We start from the raw sequence: 22603 nt of genomic DNA, 5'->3' as shown, positions 1-22603 counted from the left end.
GAGGTCACCTAATCCATCCTCGTGCCCTGAGGATTATCATGCACAGTACAGTCTTCTTGTACCATCTGAACCCCTGCGGTGTGTATTTCAAACTGAACTGTTTGACGTTTAGACCAACCTTGTTTCATTTTCACTTACAGTTACTTCTCTAATATTTTCAAATTTCTCAGAAACATCCAATCCACATTCTCCAGGGTTTGAAAACAGCTCATCCCTGACACTGCCACGTAGGTCCGCAGAGAGAATACCCCACTGCCCAGAGACGCTGCGTGGGCAAGAACCGCCACATGCACCCAACACCACAGGATTTGTAGGTCACTGCAAATTTAAACCATGGTGTTTGTTACATGTAGGACTACTGTAAAGTCAAGCACTTAACAAATTTTGAAACTTTAAGTTCCTTCCACATTGTGGGAAAATCACTTCACAAATCCATAATTTGGAAAGAAAAAGTATTTGCCAAGAGTCATGGTCCTGAGAGCAACAGTTCACTATTCTTGTACTTCTGTCTTTTGGGGCCTCTACTGTCAACTTCAAAAGAATCATTGTTAATTGTTAAAAGTTATTTCCAACTATGTTTGATTTATTGCTGTATGTTGAATTGATTTATCGAGTTACTGCTCTCCCTTTGCATCTCAGGTGCTTGCTGACAGGCAGGGAGCTGCCCTGCGTTTGCACTTGCCACTCCCCTGGAGAAGTGGAGCTGCTCTGTGGATACAAAAAGGCTTTTTCTGCACAGCAGCTCAGGACCATCGACCACCCGGTGGAGGAAACCCTCCAACACCTCCTTATTCCCTTCAACAGTATCTTTCACAAATAAATCCTTAAAACGGAAATGCAAATACTTATGGTGGAAGACACACAAACGCATACCCTCCCCAACACACACACGCAAAGAACTCAGAAAAACCCCAGGGATTAAACATTTTGAAATTTTTGCTAAGGTATTTGTATTATTCACTTTTTTAGCTGCGTATTTATTTGTAAGACAGAGCAACAGGTGAAAGCATGTCCCAGGCACAAGGTTTGTATCTCCCCTTACAACAGGCAGGTCTCGCTGCCAGCAAGGCAGCGCTGTTTGTTTCCAGCATCCTCAAGTTATCTCTACGCAAGTCCCCAGCATCGTGTCCCCAGCTGTACAGAGCACGTGTCTACTTGCAACTTTGCTGGGAGGTCACCTCCCACAGCACCCCATTTTTGTCAATCCTTAAAACTGTTGCTGGATAAAGGGGTTGTAGCTTGTTACAGCTGGAATTGTTCTGCCTTGTGAATGCACTCTGGCCTAATTTGGTAGCAGCCACTCAAGTTGCCCTAAAATCATGCTAGAAATCCTTGGAAAGCTGTATTTTGGGGAGTCTTTTATGACCACTTTGTTAACTTTGTATTTACATTATCTGCTCTTGTATAAATCTATATATTTCTCTTGGGTGGGTTGGGTTTTTTTTGACCCACAGTCAAACCCCTTGTGACTGAAGCAAAAACTAGAGCTATTACCATTTTTCTTGCAGGCAACATCCCATAAAGTTTTAAAGACAGATTTAAACAGTTACAGATTTAAACACCGCAAATTACTCATGTAGTTGACACCCTTCACTTTCTACCAAACAAATATTTATTGAAGTACAAACCGGAGCAAAAAAGAGCACATATTTTTTCTGTCCTGATCAGATGGAGAGAGGATGGAGTAGAAATGAGCTACTCCAGGAAAACATCTGCAGAGAAAAATTTCTTGCACAAGAACAGAGAGATTGTAGGGAGAAGGTAGAGACCACACTGCAAAACCAGTGCAGGATGGAGATCAGAGCTCAGAAAAGGGGGTTACCCCTTTTTACATCCACTGCACTAATGGCATTATGCACAGAGGCGGCTTTGCCACAGGGCTGGTTTGAGGAGCAATGGCAAATCCACATGGGGATGGTTCTCATCAAGACCCTGGAATAACTGGGGAGTTCATGATACTGAATAAGGCCATGCTTGAAATGAGGAGTGAGGAATAAAGAACTAATCATAACCTGCCTGGGTACAGTTACAGATCAAAACCTTGGTAGGGACATGCTGTGAATGCCCAAGTCTGGAGCACTGGGGGCTCCCCAGCACAGCAAGCTGGCACAGCCAGGAACAGGGCCCTAAAAATAGTTCATGTTTTGCAGTGCCACACTGTATCCCAGCCTTCCTCTGTTAGACTCCTTTGTTGTCTTGTCTTATTACCCCCTAATTCTAGAAATATCTAAAGATGAATGTCTGCAATCGCAAGCAATAAATGCAAATAAAAGCATACAGCAGCCCTGAGCCCTAGCTGTTTTTGATTGTGGTCTCGCCCTTCCGAAGACGACTACACATGCCAAGACGCCAGTCCCTTAAAACCACAATGTCCCCAGGACCCCAGACCTCGATCTCTGCCCTTGTCCGCTGTTATACTCCTCATACAGCAAACACGGCCTTATGGTGTGAGCCTCGCAGCACCGAGCGCGGAGGACAGCTGGGTGACAAGGATAGCTGTGGACAGGGGCAGTGGCTGTGCCCAAGGGACGTCTCCATTTAAAAGATAAAAATCTACAGCTTATGCTTGAGATCACCACAGTGGCATCTGGTAACATGCAGAGCCATGTTGCTGTTTGTTGGTTTGTTGGGTTTTTTTAGCCCACATACCTCGTTTCAGTGATTAACAAATGTGGGTTGGACACAAATACATCCAGGTGTGGACAGCTGATAATGGCAGCATGTGCCAATTCATAAAATAACAGCTGGGCTGGATCTTCTGCCAAAATTCAGATTATTTTTAAGAAAAGGAAAGCATTTTACAATTCTCCTTCAGCCCTGATTGAAATAACCCCAAAACCATATAGAGCTGTTGAAATGTTTGTCCCGACTCTTCTGTTTAAATGGAAAATGGGTTGTGGACTTGGAAGCAGAAGTGACAGTGTGGCGGTGAAAGCTGTCCCAGGGCAGGCCAGGGCTGACCACAATCAGATAGAGGAAGTGTCCCACAGTGTGGCCCTGACACCACTGCCAGCTCCATTTGCTGGTCCCAGTTAGGAGCTGGGTGCCTGCAAGGACCTCCAGTAAGCACTGAGGCCATGGCTTTTCTCCTCCAGTATGGCACCCATCGAAGTAGCTTCGGACTGTGCTTAGATACCTTTAGAGATAAGTTTACAGAGAGTACTCACAGTGATTCTCCTCCTGCTTTTGCAAAAAGGAGGCTCCATCATGGATAAAGAGTCTTTACAGAAGTCTACGTGGGCAGCAAGTGGATTTGTTCATCCCTTAATGTGACCACAAAGCTGGAATTAGACTTGCAGCAAGCTCGTGAGAAACAAACTCAAACGTATTTATCTCTACATCCCTGTCAGGCAGCATTTCATTAGAACACCTCAAAAAGGTGGCAAATCCCTGTCAGGTTTCAGTCTCAGGTGGTGTTTAGGGAAACAGCAGGCTGGACATCCTGTTCTGGCCCCTCTAGCCTGGTTTCCCTTTCTTTTGCTCTTCATATAACAAAACCAGGATGGGTTAGGAGCATGTTCATTTTTCACATATCCACACCATAACACACAGATCAGTAACACAGATTTGGGTGCAGGGTAGAGCTGGTCAAAGTAAAGAAGCTCCTGTGTTATCTCTCATAGTGGTTCTTCTGTAGCTACTTATTTAACAAATTATTTAGGCATAAATGCTGCTGTGGATGCCTATAAAAGACTGGACATCAGAAAACCCTGCTTGATCGAATCATGTCTGTTGAACAGTCAAATGCTCTACTGTGAAGAGGAAGGTCAGAGCTGGCCTTACCATAAGTAAATACGTGAAAGGCACCAGCAATGGAGCTTTAATTGTGTCCTGCCTCAGCCCTAGAGGAGATGTAGCCTTTTAAAATAACCAGATAAAAGTCAAGCCTCAGCTTCACTCACACGCACCATATCTGCAAGTTCTGAGCACTGAAAATATTAAAAGTGTGCCTCTCTGCAGCTCTAAATAGACAGCAGAGAAGCACCTAGCATTTGTCTTTGCTTCTACCTTGGGAAAAGGAGATTTTGTTTGCCACAACAGTACCTTTTGTTTCAAAATCACCTGACAAACAGGATTGCTGCTGTATGCTATCAAAATGGGATGCAAAAGCAAGATCTTCAAAGCACAACTTAAATAACTTTAGTCTTAAAAGAAGAGTAGAGGGAAACTAATTTAAGCATTTTGTTATGCATGAAGCGTTTTGTTTCTGAAATACAGTGCTTGCCATTAATATGGGCTATTAGAAGCCATAGCTCTTAGCTCTCCACACATCCCTGGAAGGGCACACTCTTCTCAGATTGCTGGTACTAACTTTTTGGAAAATGGCATTTGTTGCTCTGAATGCTTTGTGAAACTATTGTAGCTGGAGGGGCAAGAGGAATTTTTTCCTTTGTAATCCTTCCACAATCCTAAATAAGCATTGTCTATAGCACTGTCTGTATTGCCATGTCTTGTTCCCACCCACTTACATGGCATAAGATCCTTCAGCTCAGAGTAGTATCTCCAGCAGCCAAGAAACTTTAAACTTCATGTAAAATGAGAGCCACAAATCACGGTCTAAATTCAAACTAATCTCAGCGAGTATGTGCTCCAGACCTACTTTCTATGTAGACAATAGATAGTCTTTTCTGAATTATAGCAGTGGGGCCTGATTCTGCAAGGTGCTGAAAGCCACAAAAGGCAGAGGGGGCTGAAGACTCTCAGGGGTCTCGGCAGAAAGAGGATAGTAATGGACAAATTTAACTTTGCCCCTAGGAGTTTTATCTTGCCTCCTCCACTCCCTGACCTCCTAAAAGGCATCTCACCGGGCTGGCTATTTCTCCAGATCTTGTTTTAATTATTTAAGTTGAGCTAGAAGAGTTTTTGTCATTCCTTTTTGTGGAACACTCTGTACTTGGGGGGCCTCAGCTGGATATCCTGGGTTATGCAACCAATGGTTAAAGCTATTGTTTTCAGAAAGAAATTGCATGAATCTCATTAAATGCACTCTGATCAGGGGAGGCGGGACATGTCTTTAAAACTGCATTTGGATCCAATCCTATTGTCCTAGATAGGGCTGCCTGCCCTCATTTCTGATTTAGTCTTAAAGAAACTATTGTTTAGCCTTAATTAATTTCATATTGGGTTGTATTATCACATTGAAACGGGCATTCACTTGGAGATGCCTTCAGATGGTCAAGAATTGCTTTAAACCAGAAGAGGGCAGCAATTTCCCTGACAAGACTGAAAATGCGGCACAATGGTTTATTTAAAACAGGTTTGACAAGGTATAAACAATCCAAAGGGCACTAGACTCGCTGCAGTGCAAGCTAGAAATGGAAAAAGAAAAACATGCATGCAAGAAAAAGGTTTGTCATTCATTACACAGCTATTCAAACCACAGGTGTATAAATACTTTGGACTTTATTGGCCTCTTCACTTAGATAGTGTTGAGCATTTGTTATCAGCCTTAGACACTTTATAACCACTACGGGGGACTACAGCCTACATTCATAAAGGAAGAGAACCAGTATGTCACTTTTCTTTCTCTCTAAACCCCACAATTTATGTACATAAGCACAATTGGTACTGGAAGTTCTTGTTCTTCAACACATCAAAGTGGACCAAAAACTAGCCTTCAGTCAGGAGCCATCCTACAAGCCAAACTAATTCCTGATGCAATTTAATTTCATTTTGCCTACTGTGAAACTCTTGCAGAAGGGCCTGGTGATGACAAAAGATTCTGCCCTTGCTCCTAATCTCTCTGCCTCAGTAATATTCACTCTCTTCCTTCACAGACACAAGCCATTAACTAGCGCTACTCTGAACAGATTGTTTAATGGCTTAATACAGAAAAGAAGGAGGATATTCCCAAAATCTCCTCGGAGTCATACTGCTTTCCCATTGCTAAGTAAGGAAAGATAACCAAGTCACCCACACTCTGCAATGGGTAACACACAGCTGGTAACAGCAGCCCAGGGCTCACAAAGTGGCAGCATGAACTGCTGAGACGTTTTATAGCAAATCTTGCTGGAAACCACGTTACTGATCACCTTTGGCTGTGCAGAGCTGAGACCAACTGCCTGGGGGTCCCATCCAGGCTCCTCCATCCTCAGATCCCTCCCCAGTGGCACTGCGGGAAGGAGGCAATGCCTCAGCTCCTTCCAAGGACATCTCATGAAGAAAATGAAAATAAGGAAATCAGTGTTAGGTGTGTGACGGTCACAACTCACTGTAAGGTTGTAACAGCTACGAGGTGGGTGATAATATTTTGGTTTTTCTCCCAAACAGTCAGTTTTCCTGATTTTCTTTTATTTCATTCCTTTGTGCCTAATTTTCCCCTCTGAGGAGCTGTTCAAGGACTCCACTTTCTGCAAAGAGCAGACAGCAAGTCCTCCTCTATCCAAAAAAAAAACCCAAAACCAACGAAACCAAGCCCGGGGATATTTGAACTAACAAAGAAACATGCTGGAGTTGTCTTTGGAGAAAAGAGGGATTTGGGGAATCCTGGCAGCTCTTCCTCGCCATACATTTTTCCTTCCAAAAAGCAAATGAAAGCAACTGCCAAGAGCTGAAGAGGGTAAGCGCTGCTAACCCAACATTTCCAGGGAGACTAAAGAAATCTTCAGGGTTTTTTTACTAAAATGTGAGGCAGTTACAGTTCAGGTGAGTGGCTTGTTCACTGCTCCCTCTGCCTATCTCTGCTTAAATAGAGGAGGCAGATCCTTCTCTAGTGTAAACTGCTGATAAAATCAATCCCCTGATTCCAGTGACAATTTTTAATGCATTTTTGTTAAAATATTTTAAAGGTTTGGACACTGATTTTCCTTGTGAAAACACAGAAACCAAAAAAAGGGGTGATAAATCCAAATAGCTCCAGGAAAAAAATCAAAATATCTAGGTGTTATGGAAAGAATTTAATACATCTTATACAGGAATTCTCTAAACCTTCTAGAGAATGACCAGCCCAACCATTTTTAATAGATGGTTATCTTCTTTCACGGGGTTTAGTAAATAGTTTGAGAAACTGTCTTGGCATATATTGCATCTCAAGTCTAACTATTTAGTATTTGTCATTTGCAATATATGCTAAACATGGTAATTTCTCATTAGAAACTGAACTTTAAAACAAGAATCCAGAAAAAATAAAATCTGGAAGACAAATTTTGAGTACAGAATGTGAAATGTATGTTTTTTCTAACATTTATAAACACTCCTCTAGATAATTGAAAATCCTTGTAACCTGAAAATTGTGGAATTACAAACCCATACAAATTGGTATTGCTATTCACAATACTTTTCAACATTATTTTTATTTTTTAAATGCCACCTCTAATAATCTTTCTCCCATCATAACATTGCCCTGTCATCAGTTTCATTCCCTTCCTCCAGGCAATTGTTGATGTAGGAAATGCAGGAAAAAATGTTGTTCTGAAAAACAGCTGGGCAATTTTTAAGTGTGGGGGTTTTTTTAATATCGTCTTTTATCTCCTGATCATTTGTTCTGCCTTTGGCTTTTGTGATATCATTTTCTATATTTTTACTTCAGAGGAGTTTTTTAAAAATTGAAGTTTAAAAAAAATTTCTTGACTGTATATATCACAGATTACCGCTGCATCTGAGGTTCTTTCCTTGCAAATTTCTAATGAAAATAGGTGACCAAATTTCTATTTTCCCACTTTTCAACTCTGAGAACAGCTGAAATGTTGCACATTTTAACATCACATTAAGATTCAGCATTTGATACTACACAGGAGGGAAAAAACGGGGGCGGGGGGGGCAACACAATTACTTCCTTCACATTTTTGATCATCTACAAGAGTAAAAAGTAACTTTCAGATAGATGCAGTTTACAGGATATTGGGTCACTGAAATCTGCTGATTCTGATAGCAAGTCTATCTGTGAAAGTCTTCAAAGAAAAGCAAGTTAACATTTCACCTCGGGAACAATAGGGGAAGAGCCATCTCTAGGTGAGACAATCGGTTCAATGACTCGTTTCTAAAGTTTGCTTATTTGGAGCTTTTATGATCTTTGTAACAATAACCCAAGTAGCACAAGAGTGATGTTTATCAGCTGAAATCAGCTGCAAAGGCAGCAGTAAAGAAGAGAGAGAAAGAGAAGATGAAGTGCCTCGATCCGCGCCTTCCCAGAGCCCTTGCCGAGAGCGGCTGATTTCTAGAATCGATTCTGAAGTCACGTCTGTGATTAGAGCTACCCACAGCCATTTCCAGAATCGCTGCTATCTAAAAGATAAAGCTAAAAGGAACAATAAACCCATTTAAAAAAAAAAATCCAGAAGCTCACATAACGGCATTATGGATTGAGAAAAACTGTATATGTTTTAGTTATTACTACGGATGAACAAATTAGTGGTTACACGAGAAGAAAAAAAAAAATAAATCCCTATCCCCAGTTTTCTTCTGAACTGGAAGTCAACCAGCAGGTTTGTAAGAAGCTTGGGTAGACGAAATTTTTCGGATGGTGCCGGGACGAGCCTCCCAGCTGCCTGCGGGGCGTTTGCCCGCGGGTGCGGTGGGACCCGCGGGATGCCCGGGGGCACCCCTGGCCCCAGCGACACCCCCCGCCCCGAGCCGGCATCCCGCTGCTGCTCTGAGCCGCCTCACCTGCCTGGGGCAGAGCAAGGGACAGCGCTCCCTTTGAACACAGCAGACGGTACCTTTTAATTAGCTGCAGCAGCCACTTTGGGTTTTCTTAAACAAATTAGGCAGGGAAAGAGGGATGATACTGTATTGTTTTCCCTTGGGGGAAGAGCGGAGAAGGAGACTGCCAGGTAGCGGAGAGGGGAGGGCCGGTGCCCGGGGGCCACGGACTGAACAAGCCACCCTGTCCCCGGGGTGTAAATCAGGAGGAAAGCTGGGGCAGGCAGCAGCGGGAACTGCCCTCCCCGGGCACTGACTGACCCCGCTGGAGTTCAGGCCACCGGAGTTTTCAGCTGGTGAAATCCCAGCTCTGCGCGGCCGCTGAGTCCCGCAGCACCTTGGTCCGCACCGGAGGGAGGAGGAACCAAACCCTCCAGCCGCTCGGCTGGGCGAGAGGCGGTCGGGTTCTATGAATGGTTTGGCTTCAGCGTACAGCCTGGGTGACAGGAGGAAGGACTTTCTTCCCCACAGCACCCGGGGTTCACCCCATGAGCCCCTTTCAGATTGTTTTTGCGCTCATCAAATTTACAAGCACTTCTGACTGCACGATTTGTTTGCAGAGACTGGCCCATCTCAGAAACAACACTCACTTAGACACCACAGCAATAGGCAGCCAAGTATCTTTATCAAAATATCTGTATCAAAATTTCATAGGTATGAGAGAAGAGAGCAGAAAAAAAACCCCAACCCTCCAGCACCAAGCAGCACAAAATCCAGGCTGTGCAATCACTGTGGAGCTTTTCTCCTCCCTCTCTCCCTGCCCTGAAAAGAAGGAGAGAGAGCATACATGGTGACATGAAACACTTCAGAGAAAAGCAAACAAATATTGGCTTCTCTGGAGAATCAGAAACATAATGATACTATAATGCTAGCAGTTTATTTTTCACTGCCTCAGGCTGCTTGGCAGAACGTCACAGTAAAATCATCTAGGCATGAGAGATTAACTGATGTCTATTTTGCTATAAGGCTCCACACTCTCCTATTGAAGGACTTTTACACCTGCCGAGGAATGCTGCTTCCCAACTGCCGTCGAGCTGCAGCACCAGGAGGGAACCCCACGGCCTTCGATCAAGTCGGAGCAGGCGGGTTGCTCAGCCAGCTCCCGGCTCACAGGCTGGGCTGCAGACACCAGCCACGCACCGAGCCCTGGCTGTAAAGATCTTCATCTAAACCATCAGACCAGCAAAACGAAACTCATGGTGGAGCGGCATGCAAGGTGCTAGGGCTTAAATTGCATGATGCTCTGCACAAGGCTTACTGCATCCTTGGGCTTGAGGAAATTTTTTGTGGTGGTACCGATCCTGGGCTTGGCTGAAGAGAGTGAAAATTCCCCCTCTGAGCTGGCATTTCACTTCATATACTTTAGAGCAATTAAACGTGTCAGTTTGGGTACTGAATGCCTTTTGAAACAGGTGGATCGGCTGTCAGCATAGTCACATGTCTTTACGCTGCCTGAAATAACTGCTTAAATATGGTACTTTAGTCCCCAGGTATAAACAGGCAGCAGCAGTATCCCCTATAAATGATTCTTTGCCTCTGATTGGTTTTCTTATCAGGCAAGCAAATGTGAATTTAGTATTGGTGAAAGGCATTAACGCTGCGAAGAACAAGGGAGACAAACGGTATCAATAGATCTGTCAGTCAGAGTTCCTGTCCCATCCCCCAAAGCTTTTACTTTAAAAGCAGTAAGACAGCCTTCATCTGAAGCTCACTCCGTGCCTATTTTAAGGCCAAGAAGTGGAATTTTATTAGCCTATACCAAGAACTGTTTCTGTAAACTTTTTCCCAAAAGAACATTAAAACCATTTGCATCATTTTAACTTGCTGGCTGCAGAATAGCTCTCTAAAATCTACACTAATTTTTTTTAATTTTTTTTTTTTAAAGAGGAGAACTCACCACAAAATCTACTCACCCCTGGCAAATGAGCACTTGCACCCATTTTGGTGGCATCACTGCTTCTGCCACATCCTGGGATTTCAGTTTCCAAGATCACTAAAGCACCCTGGCATGGCAGCACAAAGGCCACAGCTGGCAGAGCCACATATTTAAATATTCACATAGAAATCTGGAAGAAATCATGCCCCATTTAAACAAGAAAGACACTATTTATACCAGCCATTATTTAACAGCAGAAAAAGCACTTGTACAAAGTGGGTAAAAAGCATGTCTCTCAAAGTCCCCAAGACTCAGGTCCCACTAGCTTTAGAGGGAAGTGGAAGGATCTGTCCTGCCGCAACTGGCCAGGAATCAGTGACACAACTGAGCCAAACATCATCTGAGAAGCACATTAAGAGTCATCTTTTTGGACCAGATTTTTCACAGGGTTTTAAATATTTTTGTCCTTGATGGGAGCTTCTGGTGCATTAAATATCTGCAACAAACATGCTTTCAGCAATAGTAATTGGTGCTAAGCCCCACCACGCAGTCCCACATAGCACGTGGTCTGTGTTGCTCGGTGTGGGAGCTGCTGTGCCACCCCGCAGCCCTCCTGCTGCAGCTGCAGCTGCCCCCAGCCCTACACAGGCTGGAAACCATCCCAAGTACAGCTTAGGCACCTGGAATTAATATTACAACCCATCCTCACGCAAACTTGGTTTGCACACAGAAACAGAGTAGAGAAGCTATGATTTTGTTCAGATACGAAGTTGGAAGCACAATTCTGTCTCAGGCCATCTGACTACCAGTGCTGCCTGCTCCTTCAAGCCTCTCACGTGTTACATACACTTCTTATATCTTGCCGCCTTCTCGACTTCAGATGCCTCTGGGGCATGAACAGTGCTTTGCTCTTGCTTCACACAGCACCTAACACAGTGGTATAAATAACCGAAATGAATGAATCAGTGCCACAAACAGTCCTTGTCTGCAGGAATCTGCTGAATCAGCAATGCTTCCCAGGGGAGGTGCGTGTTGTACAGGCTCCAAAAAACGTGGAAAGGCCGAATGTGAGGATGCCCTTACAGATACTGCCACGCAGATGTTTCAAGCTACATTACACAAGAACTGGTCTTGGGAAGCAATATCTTCCTGCCCCAGTGGATTTTCAGGGCTGTGGGCAATCTACCCCCAACCTGCCTTCAGAGCAGGGTCTGTGCAGACCCTCAAAAGCCCACTGGGTTAGCACAGGCAGCTGCCCTCGGGCACACGCGGCAGAGATGGGCTGGCACCAACCCAGCTGGTTTTGACTTACCAGCCTGAGGCTGTACCCATTTGCAGCTGGGAGAGGCCTTCAGCTGAGATGTAGAGCAAGGTTTGAATTTACTCCTCCAGCCCCCAGCAAAGAGCTCTGTGTGTCTGCTCTGCCACATCTTCTGCCAGAGGCGAGCAAGTGCACAGACAGGACTGGTGTGCACAGCTCCCATTAAAGGCAATAGGAACATGGGAGCCCAAATATCCTGGGTGCCTTGGGGAAATCTTCACTGGATATTCTCATACCTTGGGTTCCAGGCCAGTTGGAGGAAAAAAAAGGTTAAAAGAAAATAAATGGAAATAACCAATTCCACCGAAACTGTCCCAAGTTTTTCTTAAGTATCTCCTTTCCTAGCTGTTCCTTATTTTACTCCACACACAGACAAACCTCTTCTCAAAGCCCAGCAGACGGTGCCATGAAAGCTTATTCTGCGGGGATCCCAGGGCTGCCCTCCCGCAGCAGGTGCATGCGGGGCCAGGGGAACTGCTGCTGCGCTCCAGCCTGCTCTGGGCATCCAGGGAAGCTGAGGATCAGGCCTTGGAGAGCTTTATTTCTACCAGAAGAGAATGTTTTAACACAGGTTGTCCTGGGAGACTAACAGCATTTCTAATGTATGCAAAAAAAAAGAAGAAAAAAAAAGCCTAGACACAGAACAGCTCAACGACAAGCTTATTTGTCTCTCCCTGAAATGTAAGCATTCTTTAGGGCAGGATCCTTAAGCCGTAGCTTGTAAAAAGCTGTTTGTTTTGTACTGACCTTCTCCTTTTATGTAACATGATAGGCATGCTTCAGCGAGTACTGAATGCAGCTAAACATATGTCGTCAGCTGTGCATTGCTGCCCCTTCTATTAAAATGGATTTTGGTAGCGTATGTGGGAATAGGCTTGCCACAGACACTCAAGGGAAATGAAGGAATACAGGGCAATTAGCAAGAGCAATCCCCAGACCTCTCCGCTAAGCCTCCGTAGGAAGTACAAAGACTTATCTCATGGGCATGGAAACAATTAAGGTCAACAAGTAATCGTGGAAAAGGAAACTTTAAAAACAAGAACATGGTAAATGACCTAGTAAACACCCCTTTTGCCCCCCTCACAGACTTAGGATGCATTTCATCTGGGGTTCATATGCACAATCTAGCTGGCTTTTGCCTCCCCAGCCCCCCTCACATAATGACTTCCCTTTGCAATTTCCTGGAGGAAGTTGCTGGAGTGATCTTTTAGTGATAAAAATAAGCCATAGTGATTCTTAATTTTCAGTCAAAGAATTCTCCTAATCTCCTAATTAAGGAGCGAATGGCAGCAGTGTCCCTTAGAAAGCATCAATGGGACAAGCAGCCTTTGCAGAAGAATGCAGTTATTCTGGAAGAGAGAAGTATCTTATGGATCAACTGGCCAGATGGGTAATATTCTGCCTCTGATTTCTTCTTAAAGGTACATGCAGAAGCACTGTTTTTGATGAGAGTGTCCTCACAATAATTTTCTTTTTTACAAGTCATTAGAGTTGGAGAGGAGACATTGCTGCATCCTCTCTCACAACTCCAGAAGCATTAATTGAATACTGAAGTGTCAGCCATAATTGGTAATCCATGCTCTGTCACTCATTTTCTCACTTCCCTCTCTAGTGGGCAGGAAAGAATTTCTGAGGGTTATGATGACACCAGTGAGTTCTCCAGGGTTTTGTGTATTTGTTTTCATCAGTCATACGTAACATATGGTATTTACATGTCCTCTTCACGAGCACTTGATAGCTGACCTGGAACACAGCACTCCAGTGACTGCTGCCAGCTTGTAACTCCTGACTTACATATGTAACAAGCAGTATCATGTAAATTTAAAACACAGTTCCTCACCCAGTCAATAAAGCTGCAATTTGATGCGGGAGCCCCCCGAGCACGGACAGAAAAGGGAAACGGGAGGTTGCTGGTTTGTGAAGACCATCAGTTGCCCCAAAAATGAGGCATGTCTAGTGACACACAAAACCTGTTTGAGTTCAAGGACGTGTGATAACACCAGATCCAGTGTTAGCCAGACACAGATCTTTCAGTTTATTGCCTGTATTTATATACTGGCCAGACCAATAGGGTGGTCTGTGTCTAGTTAGATATTTTGTAGCTGAAGACCAAATACAATTCATAATGGAGTTTAGACCCAGTGTCCCTATGTGACAACAAGTGATGCTTATTTGCTTCTTTCTTTCATCACCTTCACAACTGACCACAACACTTAATACAGCAGTGAGGAAAATACAGATAAGATCATAGTAAACAAGTGTCCTAGTTCTGCAGTGTGAGACAAAAAATCCCTTTAACCCCAGATTTGCAGGACTTGGCGACTATTAGCGTATCATCTGCATGAAAGGATGTAGTTAAGAAAAGGTAGGAAACTGGCTTTGTGCAAGTATCTTCTGTTTCTTTGTTTGCCTGCTTACCACATCATAATCTCATCCTAAAAACGTGTCCATTCAATGTCACAAATATCTCTGAAGTCCTTGTCACTTCTTTCTACTGCAGGGTACTCACAAGATGCTTTTAGAGAAAGTACTCAAGCAGTACATAACTGGAGGCTAAATCTGGCACACAGTGACTGTAACAAACTATGACATCTGTCACAGCTCTTCTTGGATAAACCTATAATGATTGCTCTGACCAGAGAAGACGACATCTGAAGTCAGTAACTGAATAATGCTAATGATACTTCATAAACAACACAGTTCAAATATAATGATGCATTTCTCTGAAGAAAGATGCTGAGAGGGGTCTGACTGGCAGATGTTTACCCCCCATCCATTTTCCTGTCCATAAACATCCCTGTGAAGTACTGCAGGCAGGGAGCTCTCATTTTACACATCCCAAACTGCAGCAGAGACCACCCTACCTAGCAGAGGGAATACATGTGTCAGACATGTCAATAGAGATGATATAATTTCATCTATGTATTTTTGGCATGAGTCTGTATCTATTAAATAATGGCACATGGGTACCATCTGGTTGCATATGCAGTACCACTTTTATCTCAGCAGCAATAATTCTTGTTATTGTAAGTTTGTAAGTTCTTTGGGGCAAGGAACGTGCCTTCCTCCCCACCAGTATTAGTAATGAGTTGTATTTTTGTGATGTTGCGGATTACAGCAGAGGAGGTCAGGTGTGCTAGGTGTGTAGCTCCACAGATGGGTCAAGGGATGCACCAGTGAGCTAACAGCCTAAACAGGCAAGACAGACAACAGAAATATCATCCTGTACTCATAGCTGATGTGCAGAGAGGTGACACATTTTGCCCAGGGTCACAGAGAGGGCTGCGTCACAATGCAAACCCAGATCTTCCTAGTCCCAGTCCAGTACCTCTGTTAGAAATGGTCTCTTAACCACTGCACTGAATATACTTGCAGTATTTTATATGTGGCTTTGACTAATACTGCTGTATCAGATGTGTCTGCAGCTGTTTAAGAAGCAAATGTTTGTACTATAATTTTTTTTTTTTTTTCCTGAAGATGTGACTGTTAATAACAGTTCCTACGTGTTCCTAGCAACCATTCCCCATTAGCCGCAGCAGAACCTCAAAACTGGCCGATGACTGACAGTTGTTATACAGGGCAGTATCCCTGTGTCAACTTATTCACAACACCTGTCATCACTTCTTGTCAGTAATCTTGATCTAGTTATGATTTAATTTATGCCTTGTATGTCATAAGCCAGCACTTAATTTTTTTCAAAGCAATCAAACGAACTCTTTTGTTGATCAGCCTCATTTCTTTGACAGATGCTGGAAGTAGACTATTTTGTGAGCAGCTCTTATCATTATGGCAAATAAGTAGCGTACCAGCACCACTGCTAGCAGCTTTCTACTCCAGGACTCTCGATATAATAGGAGCAACAATAGAAAATTCCCCGCAGTAAGGAAAGGAAGTCTGACAGCATACACAATTCACACGAACGTTAAGCTAATGACAGAGAATTTGTGACAACACAAGATTGGATTTTGAACTGTTGCTGAGTGTGCCAAGCTCTGCTTTAATTTAAGCAGATTCCTAATGCAAACTCTGTTCATGTGCTTTGGGCAAGATTCTCACAACACACTGTCTTCCTGCAGTGACAGTCACTAATACACACTAACGTGTGCCCTGAAACACAGGTACAGAGCCTGGCTCCTCACTGTCAGCATCAAGACAAGGAAAGCGTGCTTCCCAAAGGAAAAGGTCATTGCAAAATTAGAAGATGGGATGCAGTAATGAAAAAGTAATTTTACTGGAAGTTAATATTGGCTGCTCTTCCATCTGCAAGGCATCGCTGCCACAAGGCATATCTCAAGGCCTAGAACACTTCCAAATTTTAGGCATTTCAATGAACAGGGTCACTTGGGGAGTAAAGGACATTCATGTAACTTAGTTTTACTTGTTACTATCAACTAATGACAAGAGACATATTTTAATAGTATTCTCCCATTACTATTGAGTACTACAGCAATATCAGGAGATTCTAACCAAGTAGAAAAATGCACTGTCCAAGGTTTCCAAGGAGTGAAAACTCCCAGTCAATGAAAGAAGGAAAATATACATTTTAAAGAAAAAAGAGAAAAAAGCAAAGATTTTAAGAAACCATCTGTATTGTTCTATTATCATACTGGAAAATACCAGCAGTGCAGTCTTCAGGAATCTACCCTGGATTGCCACGATCTTTCAGAGAGGGACCAAATGACCTCCAGAGGTCCCTTTCAACCTCAAATGTTCTGTGATTCTGAGACTGTTGAGAGTGACATCACAAGGACATCAGCTGGTTCCCTCAGCTCTCATGGGCCCATTCCATCAGGTCCCATGGACTTCTGTATGCACAGCTGTTTAAATGTTCCCTAACCTGATCCACCTCCACCAAGGGAAAGCCTTCCTTGCTCTGGTTCCAGAACACAGGATTTCTGAAGGCAGATCTTACCAATAAATACTGAGCCAAATAATTAATTTTGTTTCTTGGCCTTTTTCATGTTCTTTGTCACCATGTCCCCTTCCCATCCCTTTCCAGATTCAATTCCAGAAGAGCTTTGGCTTTCTTAACTCCACCTCTGCATGATGGGACAGTGTCGTGGTAATCCTCCTGGGTCACCCATTCCTGCTCCCACCTCTTGTATGCTTCCAAAACTCAACAGAAGATTGCCACACTATGAATAAACTGCTCTTGGCTTGGAATACACCTCTTTGATTGTACGTATTCACAAACTGGATTTATTTTTCAAATACCTAACCTAATGCCAAAAAAGACAATCCATAAAAGATGCCACTTAAGGATGGTACCAATTACAGATAGGATGCCACAAAGGCATCACAGCAACAACTGATTAGATCCCAGAGGAAATTCACAGTTAAAAATCCCCCCACAGTTGCCCTCATTGTGTTTGTAGCACCACACATTCCAAGTCAAACTGGGAGGGAACAAATATATCAACTGAGTCATCTTTTTGACAATAATTTCCTGTAACTTGTGTCATTTGAAAAGTAGCTCCAAATTAAATCTGAGCTGATATTGCAGCACTGATTCTTACGATCCATGAACTACAGAAATTCAACCCTGGATTTGGATCTGAACAACCCATCTGGGCAGCCTCTCTAGAACAGGACAAGTGCCCTGAGCTTTCAAACGTCGGTGCATCAACCATTTTGTACAAACACAAAGTCAGAACCCAAGGCATGCTATTTTCAAATCATTGTAGGCTCAAACAGTAGCAAGAGGCAACAATGCAATTAATGAATCCTTTTCATATAATACACAAATCAACAAGCACTTCCTCTCCACAAGACCTAAAACAGGCAAACTAGTAAGTTGGGACAGAAAATGAAATATCAGGCCCCTCTGCTAGGTAAGAGAGATCTAAAAGCCATCTTCCTTCTCAGCTGTTATTCTCCTTTGGTGTTAGCACTGCAGATCTGTATTTTATTTCAGCACCATTCTCATTATAACCACAAGCGAAGTTTTAGACTTCTGTAATGACTGACCAGTAAATGGATGTATTTAAAATACAGGAATTAATTCAGAAGCAAAGGCAAAGACTATTTTCTGTGGTTTGTTCTAATAAAACTTAGAAAAAAATAACTAGAACTTTTCTTGCAATTTTGCATTCATCAGAATCTTTTGTAAAGGGGAAACCCGCATCATTTCAAACACTCATGGTAAAACGTACACAGATAAAGTTTAGCACAGATAAAAGCATGCATAAATATTTGTAATCAGAACTTCTCCAAGCTGAACATAAACCAATAAAAAGATGATGATTACATACATAAGCACACACGCACACACACACACATATATACTGTGACCACATTTATCCCTTTTGCTAAACTACTTCCTTATAGGGTGAAAGGTCAGACTAATCAGACATAAATTAACTACAGCTGGAAAAAACTTTAGAAAGAAAATGCTTAAAATAATTGCATTGCTTTTTTTAACCACATTATTGCTTCTTTCAAAGCTAACCAGTTGGCATGCCTGCAAATGCAGCAGGGCTAACAGTTAACGAAAAGGAGTATTAGAGAGGAAGCATTCACTCAGTCCAAATACATATATGTACATATATGAAGACAGCAAATATTCTGACTTTGTTTAATAAACAATCATGTATAGATGGCCATGTTATCCCTTCACACATGCTGAAAAGAAAGCAACAGGCTGCTTTTTGTGCACAAATAAATGAGAGGTTTTTAAGTAAAACAATTTCCAGCACCACCCACTCAAACAACAATATTGTCATGGTTTCATTTTACCACTCCGAATGGCAATGCAAGTTTTTGCCTGTTTGGAAATGTAATGTCGAAGCAACTTCTTGTTTTAATTTAAGCAAGCAGAAGCTGCCAACCATTTTTGCTTTCCAGCCAAGATGAATTTATCTTACACATTTATTAAGTCATCATCTAGTTAATTACAATCATTTTGTAAATAGCGTAATAGAATGAAGACAGCCATGCAGCACTGTTAAGCTAAACCAGATATGAGACACAAACGGGCCAGGCCTTTAAGCGGTGCAAAGTCACTGTCACTCTAACGGTATTGGTGGAAATACCCGAGTTTGCATCAGCTAAAGAAACAGCCCACCTACATTTCCTCTGCCAGAGACTGTGACAGATATTAGGTGTGTTTTCTCCAGCCAGGACTGTCTCAGCAAAACTCCTGCCCATCCTCCAAACTCATGTTTTCACTTAAAGTAGCTGCTTTTGGTGGTGTCTTTCTTGTCCGTGGTTATTTGGGTAAGCAAGGAGAAATAAATCACACGGTACATAGCGCACAGGGGATGGAACTTCACTCATGGAGTACAAGTGCAAAAAGAAAGGCCTGACAGACTAACACTTTTACTGTGCTTTGGTGAAACCCTCCCTGCTCCAATCTTTTATTCTTAAAATAGTATGGAATTTAGTGTGTGGTTTTCTGCTTGGTTGCTCGGGGTTTTTTTAAGCAGACTGATAAGAAAAAGACATTTTTTCTTTGGAAGATGATATCTGATTTTATTGACTAGATAACCTATTCCTCATTCTTCCCATGACACTGCAATCATACTAAACTGATGAGATCAAAAGTTATTCCCTCCATTTTCTAATAGAAGAGAAGAAAGAGGCCAAATTCTGCTCTTAAATGTAACTGTAAAGAAAGTTACTCCAAACCTTCAGCAAAGCAAACACCGACAGAGCCGAATTTGGCACTCCGTCAATTTTCTGAAGGCTACTTTACATATAAAAAGTTACACTGGATTAACAAAATTATGTGGTTTTAAAATAGATAATTAAAGCAATACAGCTTTATGTGAAAATACCCTTGAAATAAACTTAACCTAGTTTATAGGAGTTTAGCTGCACTGGTTAATTTACAACCCAGCTGTAAATTGCAGTGAAAATGGTTGGCAACAGCGGTCTTCAACATACTTACTTATATATCAGCACAACAGTTTACATGAGCTTAGTTTAAACAGAGCCTTAAACCACATCAATATCCATACTGAGTCAAGCTCTCGCATCCTCAACTCCTCATTTTGTTAGTTTTTCTAGCACAATTGTAAAAACATAAAGTATAATTTGATAAATACAGGTATCGTAACAGAACAGCCAAAGCTAGGACACTAGGACACTGGCTGAAATTAAAAAAACCTTTCCCTTATCTGCTCTGACATTCAAATAAAAAGGGGATGCTAATACAAATCTTTGCTCCCTGTATCATCTGAGAGAGAAGCTACAGCTCCGCTTTGCTCTGCTTCTTTCAGACAAAACTCATTTAATGAATTAAAGGGTTTGGGTCTGTGTAAGGGGAGGTCAGGGACATAAGTTTTATTTTCATGCCAAACGGTTGTACAAATCTAATGTGCTATGAAGTGGTATAGAAATGCCTCATTCCAGTGCCCGTTACTTCCTCCGCCCATGGCAGAAGACCCCTTGCAGGAGCTGACGGCGCACATGCATCCCTCAGGAGGACGGGACCACTGGAGCCATCCTCCCACAGCTACTGCCCCACAGATCCAGGGGTAGAGCCCACTGAATATCAGCAAAACACTTAAGCAGGTGCTTAACTTTAATTACCTGCTTACAATCTGCAGGCCTGAGAGATTTATGAGCCCTTTATAATGGCTTCTGTTGTAAATCCTAATCTTTAACTTTTCCAAAATGAAAGAATCTGGAAGGACAGAAACAAGCCTTCCCTCTCAGATAGAAATCAGCAGCTTGTCATGGATGGAGAGCAGCTGCTGTGAGATTCAGAAGCGCCAAAGGATCAATTTTCAGCTGTTGCTTGCCGTACTTGGAGCAGCTTTTGGCCGAGGCATGGCTTGTTGCTGTCGCCCACTGCGTTGCCACAGGTCAGCCCATCCCGCGTGCGCTGAGGCGCTCTGGCACACGTGCTGCTGCACCGCAGCCTGCTCAGCTGAGGTGACTCAGTCATGGGTCCTCTATTGTCTTGCCCGGCTCTCCCAAGATGAATATATGGATGTAAGATATGAAAAAGAGCAGAATTCACAGACATGACCCTTTTTTTTTTTTTCCCCTCCTTTTCATTCAAGGAAGGGTACAGATGCCTAAGCCGCTGTTTGCACCACTGTTAGAATGCTGCCTATTGTAAATTGGAAATTGGGATGCAAAGACATTTCAACAACTAGTAAAACTACTCACAGTTCATCTGAAATTACATTTTCAGGATTCAGAACAAGTTACCTCATCATCATAAATGACCCCATTGTCCAAAACACAATAAGGACATGTCTTAGAAAGAGACAAAGATGACATTATTTTCCTTAGTCTCTATTAATAGAGATTCTTCCAAACAGAAGAATCATTTGAGTGGAGATATATTTGGAGGCAAATAATGAATAGGTCCTTCTAGTTATTCACAAGACTATACTGTTGAGAATGTAACAGTTATTTAGGTTCATTTTTTTTAAATTGTACACTCTCAAGTGATTGCACATGCAATTAGTTGTTTGCTTTCAGAAAATAAACTGCATTGTACAAAGCGTTTCTTTTTCTTTTTTTGAATGTGCCAAATCGTTAGAGAAATATCTAGGTATCTCAGATATGAGCAGAATCCCTTGTGAAATAAAAAAGAAATTTTATCCCCTAGCACCATCAGGTAATCTGAATATTCAGCTGGGTCTGATCTTCACCTTGTCTGGAAGTAGACTTCCTGTAGAAGGAATTTCTGCAGACTCAGGCAACATAGAGCTAATATCGTGTCTGTAGGACTGAGACAGAAAACCAATGATTTAAAGCTACTCATAAACTTGAACAAGAAGGCTGGTGAGCATTGCTGTCGCTTCTGGCAGCAGCTACCTGGCTGCTGGCTACACCAAGGAGCAGAGAGGGCAAGGGAAAGCTAGAGGCAAATGTGCTTTGAAAATACACATCAGGTCAACCAGAACAGCAGTGGGGAAACTACACTTAAGAAGGAAAAATCATTTTGTAGCAATGAAGGCATAAACACCTCTAGATTTGTTCCATGCATCCAACAGGGATTAAGAAATCTTTCTTTCTTTCCTCATCATTATTTGAAACTTCTGTAGTGAATTCACAGAGCAGAGATTTCAGAAAGCAAAATACATGTGTTGTCTGTTTTCTCCTACTCAGATGCCATACTGGCAATAAATGGAGAAGTAATATAGTCACGAAAGAAAAGTCAAAGCTTCCTTTGGTCCCCAGTGGTTATTAACAGTTATTAAATTGCGTAGCTTTTAAGCGTGCCGAGGACGGGCTGGAGTAAGTGGAAGCAATGCACTCCTGTGGCTTAGAGTTGCATGTGGCCAAATTTTCTGTTTTTGCAAAAGGCAAATGAACCCAACTAGGAGCGCCCTGATGCTATGTGATGAACGCTTCAAACATCCAGTTTAACTTGTTTATGGCTGGCGTGGATATTCCCAAGCTGCCCAGCTGCACTGCAGCTACCAACCTGTTCCCTCCAGAGCGACTCTCGGCAGTCAGCGATCGCTGAAGGTCAGCAGCAAGCCTGGAGCTTCATGGGTTTCGAGTGCAGTCATAATTTTTCTGACCTGTAGTTAAATCCCTGTAGAAGTGTTTCAAAGCCTGAGATGTCAGTGAGGCCACTATGTCCTGACTTTCAAGCCCTCCTTCTGGAGCATGGTTGTGACAGCCCAGTGTTTGCAGCCCAGCCCAACCCAGTTTGCTCAGCACAGACTCTTTGTTTCTCTCAAAACAGAAAAGAAAGTTGCCAAAGTTTCTGGGAGAACCAGTCAAGACCCATCTTACTAGCTTGCAGCTAATGGGTACTGTGAAGTACCTGTGCTAAATGTGCTTCACCTTTACTATCT

The sequence above is a fragment of the Athene noctua genome, chromosome 16 (assembly GCF_965140245.1).
Source record: "Athene noctua chromosome 16, bAthNoc1.hap1.1, whole genome shotgun sequence".
NCBI lineage: Eukaryota > Metazoa > Chordata > Aves > Strigiformes > Strigidae > Athene > Athene noctua.
Note: the sequence above shows the minus strand (reverse complement) of the source record.